This window comes from Staurois parvus, unplaced genomic scaffold, assembly GCF_062004578.1.
Source record: "Staurois parvus isolate SC_StPar_1 unplaced genomic scaffold, SC_StPar_1.0 ptg000542l, whole genome shotgun sequence".
NCBI lineage: Eukaryota > Metazoa > Chordata > Amphibia > Anura > Ranidae > Staurois > Staurois parvus.
This window is the reverse complement of record NW_028318338.1, coordinates 797,349-806,029: the sequence shown is the minus strand read 5'-3', so window position 1 is coordinate 806,029 and position 8,681 is coordinate 797,349.

The window sequence follows — 8,681 nt, the reverse complement described above, 5'->3', positions numbered from 1 at the left end:
CCAACTTTAGGGGGGCTGGACTGTAGCCAGTGGGAGAAGAAATGTCCAGATGTCAGTGGGAGTAAACAATGTTGATCACTGGTATTAGGAGGAGTAATAATATCCCATTGTTGGTGATGGGAAAAATAGCTCCCCATCCTTGGCATCAATGGGAGGAATGGTGTCCTATCTTTAGTATCAATGGGAGAAATGGTGCCCCATTATTGGTATCACTAAGAGGAATAGTGCCCTATCCTTGGTATCAGTGGGAGGAATAGTGCTCCATCTTTGGTGTCATCGGGAAGAATGGTGCCCCATCATTGATATCCGTGAGAAGAATAGTGCCCCATCTTTGGTGTCATTGGGAGGAATAGTGCCCCATCTCTGGTGTCAGTGGGAGGAATAGTTCCCCATCTCTGGTGTCAGTGGGAGGAATAGTGCCCCATCTCTGGTGTCAGTGGGAGGAATAGTGCCCCATCTCTGGTGTCAGTGGGAGGAATAGTGCCCATCTCTGGTGTCAGTGGGAGGAATAGTGCCCCATCTCTGGTGTCGGTGGGAAGAATTGTACCTTATCTTTGGTGTCAGTGGGAAGAATAGTGCCCCATCTGTGATGTCACTGGTAGAAATAGTGCCCCATCTCTGGTGTCAGTTGAAGAAATAGTGCCCCATTGTTGGTGCCAGTGTCAGGAACTATGCCCTACTGTTGTTGACAGTGAGGGGAGTAATGCCCCAAGGGCTGCATGAAAGCAAACAAAGGGCCACATCTGGTCCCGGGCCACAGCTTGGAGACCACTGTCTTATCAGCCATGCACCTCCTTGCCTGAGTCAGTGTGTTTTATTGGTATATTTAAATATAAAGATAGAGGTCAGGCAGCTAGACTTTTGTGTCATTTAAAATAATGCCAATAAGATTGGTTTTGCTTTGCATGTGATATCTTTCCTTCGAGGATGAGAATTTTGGACTTTGCTGATATTCTGTGTTTGTAAATGCAATATTTATACTAGAGTATAATAATGCCACAAACATTTAAGGAAAAATGCAATAACCTTGACAGCCAAATATCAATAAGCAATGTTCAGTTTAGACTGGAGAATTTCTGGCAGCTCGCCCATTGGTTCGTACATGGGAGTTGCGCTAAATTAGCGGCAGAAATGTCGCAGCCGGTTGTCTGGCCTCCCTCTGCACACACCTTGCAACAGATCCTCATAATGAGAGTTTATGGAATACAACCTCCACACTCCCACCTACTACTATACTATACAGCCAGCATGAACCTCCCTTTCCCACACTGGCCGGTAATCCAATCTGCTGCACAATCAGTCATGGGCATTATACAGAAGTATTTCCTCTTGTCTATAAAAACTGCTCTGGTAATTATGCTGCACGTCTCAAATGGGCTGTGACAACGTCACCAGATTAACCCTCCCTGCGCCAGGGATGCTGGGACTAGAGTCAAGGAGGGCCAAAGCGGTTACCTAGAGCAACAACCTATAGGTTATCCTACATCCTCTATAGGGCCACCATGCACTCTACAACATAGCCATACAATCTTTGTAAAATCAAGGTTCCATTTATCAGAAGTATGGAATATGAAGACAGACCTAACCTATCCAATCAAGGGGGAGATTTACTAAAACTGCTGCATACAGAATCTTCTGCTGCTGTGCATAGTAACCAATCAGATTCCAAGTTATTTTGCAAAGCTAAATGAAACAAGTTAGAAGCAATTGAAGTGACACTGGTTACTATGCACCCATGATAGTAAATATCCCCCTGTGTGTATTCAAAAAGGAAAGCCCTTGCTCTACAATTGTTGGTAGATCTTAAAGAGATTGTACAATCAGATTGTAAAGTGTATGGCTAGGTGGAATATGGGAAATGAAGGCTATGTTAATTTCTTTTTTGTAGCAGGAGGAAAGAGAGAGAGAGAGAGAGAGGGGGGGAGAAACAGAGAGAGGGGGGGTAGAAAGAGGGGGAGAACGAAAGAGAGAGAGAAACAGAGAAAGGGGGAGAGAAAGAGATAAACAGAGAGAGAGGGGAAGAGAAGGAAAGAGAGAGACAGAGAGCAGGGGAGAACGAGAGAAACAGAGAGAGAGTGAGAGAGAGACAGAGAGAGAGGGGGGAGAAAGAAAAAGAGAGAGAAACAGAGAGGGGGGAACGAGAGAGAGAGAGAAACAGAGACGGGGGGAGAAAGAACGAGAGAGAGAAACAGAGGGAGAGGGGTAGAGAAAGAGAGAGAGGGGGGGGAGAAAGAAAGAAAGAGAGAAACAGGGAGAGAGGGAGAGAGAAACAGAGAGGGGGGAGAGAAAAACGGAGAGGGGAGAGAAAGAGAGAGAAACAGATAGAGGGAGGGGAAGAGAAAGAGAGAGGGAGAGAGAGAGAGAGAGAGAGAGAGAGAGAGAGAGAGATTGAGCATATATGTGTTGGTTGTTACATTTATCCTTGTGTGATAATAATAACTTCTATGATAATAATAATAATTATTATTATTTTCATCATCATCATAAAACGTTGGTATTATTATTATTGTTTTTATTTTTATTTTATTTACACTAACACATCTTTTCATATCAATATGTATGCATTTGTAAAGTATCCATGTGTTCTCAAAACCATATCAATAATTTTAAACACACACATCCTTTAAATAAATACATTATATATATATATATATATATATATATATATATATATATATATATATATAATATTGAAATGCCGCAGCTCTGTATCTGGACAAACTATTACTTCCAGTGCAGAGAATGTGTCGGAGAAGAATTTATTTTGGCTGCGAATAAATGGATCGGCTCGGTGGGGTTGAAGGCGATCACCAGCGCAGTCATTAGGATAGAACGGATGGAAGTTCGGCTTCACATTGCTCAGGGTCCAATAGCGACCCCCCTCCAGCCCGGGGTAATAAGAGCTTACAGATCACTTTGGTGTTTTATTGAAGTCAGAGGTTCGGACTGACTACAACTGGCAGCAACCATCGTCTTATATCGCAACCAGATGTCGGTGTCAGCGGACTGCCAATTGGATTTGTACTAACCTGGAAAAATTCGTATTAGTTGCGGAATTCAGAGCTGCTGAAGGTAGTGATCGTAAAATTAGCGAACGGTAATTGAGGCTTATTAGGTGCTAATCATTCAGAATTAGGATGAATACGCTTTGAGGCTCCTCCCGGGTCATTCATAGATTTGATCAATTCCACAAATAAATGTAAGAATTGATAGCGGGATAATAAACTAGCAATTAGCTGTTTATCTCGCATTACACCGCCATGTATAGTATATTGTAGTAGGAGAAATCACCCGTCCTCTGTTCTCCTCTCTGTCTTCATCCCACATGCGATCCGCCTTTTTACTTTTTCTTTTATATATATATATATATATATATATATATATATATATATATATATAGATATATATAAAGAAAAAGTAAAAAGGCGGATCGCATATATATGCACATATATATATATATACCCATGCTTTTTTACTGCTTCTCTCAATCTTCCTTTTTTGTTTTGTCTCTCTCTTTCTCTTCTCCCACATTCTATGAATTGTTTTCCTCTCACAACATCTCTCCTTACAGTTATAACCCCAGCACTGAAGAGCAGAGCTTAAGGTGTTAACAAAAAATTATTTTTTGTTTGTATGGTTTTTTTAGTCTCGTCTTATTCACTTTTTTGCTATAGTACTTTTTACTTTCTTTCTTTTTTTTGCATTTTCAATAATATCCTGAATTCTGAAACTCTTTGTTTACTCCACTATGTTATTTATCTTTCTTTCTTTCTTTTTCTCTTAGCATACCTACATATTACATTACAACATTATTACATATTTCCTTTTTCTTTGTTTCTATTTTTCCTTTTCTCTGTCTCTTTTTTCTCAGCTCTTATTTTAAATATAGATATATTTTTTGCTTTTACGCAGTTTACAAAATTCTGAAACTTATTTTCCCATTAATACTTCTCTTTTTTCTCTCAATTTTATTTTGCATTTTTTCCTTCTCACCCATAGTTTTTTTCTCTCTCTCCTTTCCCTCTGCTTCTCTCCACTATCTCTTCTCTCAGATCTCCTTTCTCTCTCTCATACATGGATGTAGTGACAGAGCAATGGTGAATCCAGACACATCCAGCAGTCATAGCCGGCCGTCTGAGGACTTGGAGAGGACTATAAAGTGGCTACAATAAGGCCCTCAGCCCTCCTCCCCGGGGTGTAGTCCTGGAGCTAGGATTGTGTTTATTTTAGTGGTGAATGTGGAGAATGTCCCCATCTTCCCAGCCGGGCTCCCTCCTGCAGAGGATGGCATTTCTCCATGTCCCCAAGAAGACCGAGTAAACAATCCTGACACTTAAATAAACACCCATTAAATGGCCCAAAACACCAACAAAGGAATCATTAGCCTGAAGCAATGGGTGCGAATACACAGCATAAGGTGTCGTCTGTGCAAATACATTGTGCGATCTGACATTTATTACATTGTATCCTATGCAAGTGACTGATAATAGTCTGTCCTCTACTGACACCTATTACAATGTATGATCTGTCACGTATTAGTAGTGTATCTCTGTATGACACATTGCATCCTATGCCAGTGACTTCGAATAGTCCCTCATCTACTGGCTCCCAGTTATTACACTGTACTGTATGCACCAACCACATATTATACCATGGACTTGTCTTAAAGCCGGAGAGGGCAAAATCTGGTGCAGCTTTTTTGGGGGGTCAAAACTTACTTTAACAAACTGAAGTTAGAAGCTGATTGGCTGCCATGCAGAACTGCACCAGATTTTGCTTTCTCCAGTTTTAGTAAATAAACCCTTCTGTGTACCAAACCCATTGTAATCTGCCACTTATTACATTGCATGATCTATCACATATATTTCATCACTGTGTAGATTACCGACCACCCATCACACTGTATGATCTGACACATATTATATTGTATAATAAAAATCTGTCACCTATTAACACCATTACAATGTATGATCTCTGTCACCAAGGACCGGGTGTATCATATACCATTGATTTACAATAGTCTGTCATCTACTGATACCCATTACACTGTATGATCTGACACTTATTACACTGTATGTACCAACCGCTCATTATTATCTGCCACTTAATACATCGCACAGGTATACTGTCACCTGTCACCGCTTCACTGTATAAGCTGCAGTTTATTACACTGTATGTACCAACCCCCCATCAATTACCTCTTATCACACTGTATGTACCAACTCCCCATCATTTGCCTCTCATTACACTGTATGTAACCCCCCCCCCCATCATTTGCCTCTCATTACACTGTATGTACCCCCCCCCCCATCATTTGCCTCTTATTACACTGTATGTACCAACCCCCCATCAATTACCTCTTATTACACTGTATGTACCAACCCCCCATCATTTGCCTCTTATTGCACTGTATGTACCACCCCCCATCATTTTCCTCTTATTACACTGTATGTACCAACCCCCCATCAATTGCCTCTTATTACACTGTATGTACCAACCCCCCATCAATTGCCTCTTATTACACTGTATGTACCAACCCCCCATCATTTGCCTCTTATTACACTGTATGTACCAACCCCCCATCATTTGCCTCTTATTACACTGTATGTACCAACCCCCCATCAATTGCCTCTTATCACACTGTATGTACCAACCCCCCATCAACTGCCTCTTATTACACTGTATGTACCAACCAACCATCAATTACCTCTTATTGCACTGTATGTACCAACCCCCCATCATTTGCCTCTTATTACACTTTGTATTCTGCCACTTACTCCACTGTAGAATCTGTCACTTATTTCACAATATGATCTGCCACCAGTACTGTATCATCTACACAGTGTGATCTGCCCTTTTATTGCACTGCATTTCTGCCTTCTATATTGCATCTTCTGTCACCAAGTACACTGTCACCTGCCAGGACACAATAATGCAGCATAATCTTCTGTATGATCGACCACTTACTCCATTCTACTATCTGCTGCCTTTTGCACTTCATCATATGCCAACGCCCCATAACAATGTATCATCTGCTGACACCCATTACATGATCTGCTTACCTTTGATACTAGAACTTTGATATTCCACTTAATGCACTATATTATATGCTGTGGAACAAGGCATTAGGGTTGATTTACTAAAGGCAAGTAGACTGAGCACTCTGAAAGTACAGTTGCTCCAGAGATTAGTAAACGAGGAAAAGCTCTGCTAACTTCCATCATCCAATCATGTGCCAGAAATTGTATTTTATTGTATTTTCCTTGCATGTGATTGGGTATTCTTTGCAAAGTGAAACTTCATCTCATTTACTAAGCCCTGGAGCAAATGTCCTTGAAGAGTGTAACTACACTTGCAAAGTGCACAGTCTTGTTGCCTTTAGTAATTTCTCAGCCAGTGCCTTCTAATGCTGTGTGTTCTGCCAATGCTCATTACACTGCTACCTCTATCCCTGTGCTCTTCCATTGACCTGCTGCCCCTCTTTGCACTGCATGAGCTGAAACTTGTTAACACTGTATTATCTACAACCTATGACACTGGAACATCTGTCAGTGCCTATGACACCAACTGATGCCTTCCTTTTATTTACTGTATGATCTGCTTATTACACTGTAAAATCTTCCACCTATTATCACACTGTATTATCTTCCTCTTATTATATACACTGTATGGTCTTCCACCTATTATCCCACTGTATTATTTTCCTCTTATTATATTATATACACTGTATGATCTTCCTCTTATTATATACATTGTATTATATTCCTCTTATTATATACACTGTATGAACTTCCTATTATTATATACATTGTATTATATTCCTTTTATTATATACACTGTATGAACTTCCTCTTATTATATACATTGTATTATATTCCTCTTATTATATACACTGTATGATCTTCCTCTTATTATATACACTGTATTATCTTCCTCTTATTATATACACTGTATTATCTTCCACCTATTATTACACTGAAGGATCTTCCACCTATTATTACACTGAAGGATCTTCCTCTTATTATTACACTGTATGATCTTCCACCTATTATCACACTGTATGATCTTCCTCTTATTATATACACTGTATGATCTGCCATTTATTATTACACTGAAGGATCTTCCTCTTATTGATATGTATGATCTTCGTCGTATTATTACTATGTATGATCTTCCTATTATTATTACTATGTATGATCTTCCTATTATTATTACTGTGTATGATCTGTCACTTATTACACTGTATGATCTGTCACTTATTACAATGTATGATCTTCTACCTATTATATACACTGTACGATCTTCCACTTATTATTACGGTATAATGATCTGCTATTTATTACACTGTATGATCTGCCAGCGACTTCTTACATTGTATCCATCTGCTACACTGCATAAATTAGTGAATTATTACAATGTATCATCTGCCACGCTATAGTATGCTGGTGATTTATTACACTGCATCATCTGCCACCTATTACGTGTATAACCTGCCATCATTTAGAATATGCCAGAGAATTAATACGTTGTATCATCTGTCACTGACTTATTACACTTAAAATCACTTGCCATTGAATTATTACACTGTATCATCTGTCACACTGTATATCTGCCATCATAACCTGCATCATCTGACACTATTCCAGTGTATCATCTGTCACTCATCCCACTGTATCATCCGCCACACTGGTGCCAGCGACCCCTCTCTGCTTTATCTGCTAGTCACCTGCTTCATTTTGTCATCTTCCACATACCTATCACCCCGTATTATTTGCCGTCCACCTATCACCCCGTATTATTTGCCGTCCACCTATCACCCCGTATTATTTGCCGTCCACCTATCACCCCGTTTTATTTGCCGTCCACCCAGGGGCGGACTGACAACTCATGGGGCCCCAGGGCAATAGGGGATCATGGGGCCCCTGTGTCCTTGGCCAAACTCAAAAAAGCCTATGAAAAAGGTACCAGGGGCATCTCATGGGGCCCCCTACTGACCCCGGACCCTCGGGCAGTGGCCGAGTTTCCAAATGGTCAGTCCGCCCCTGGTCCACCTATCACCCCGTTTTATTTGCCATCCACCTATCACCCCGTATTATTTGTCATCCACCTATCACCCCGTATTATCTGCCATCCACCTATCACCCCGTATTATCTGCCATCCACCTATCACCCCCTATTATTTGCCGTCCACCTATCACCCCGTATTATCTGCCATCCACCTATCACCCCGTATTATCTGCCATCCACCTATCACCCCGTATTATCTGCCATCCACCTATCACCCCCTATTATTTGCCGTCCACCTATCACCCCGTATTATCTGCCATCCACCTATCACCCCGTATTATCTGCCATCCACCTATCACCCCGTATTATCTGCCATCCACCTATCACCCCGTATTATCTGCCATCCACCTATCACCCCCTATTATTTGCCGTCCACCTATCACCCTGTATTATTTACCAGCCGCCTATTACACTGTATCATCTGTCACATACTTGTTACATTGTATCTTCTGCCAGACTTCATTATCTACCACTTTATACACTGTGTCATCTGCCACTTATTACACTGTATCATTTACCAGTAAGTCATTAAACTGTAATATCTGCTACTTATTACACTGTATACTCTGCTAGTGACCTAAGCTTTGTCACCTGCTGCCCCTTGTACCCTGAAA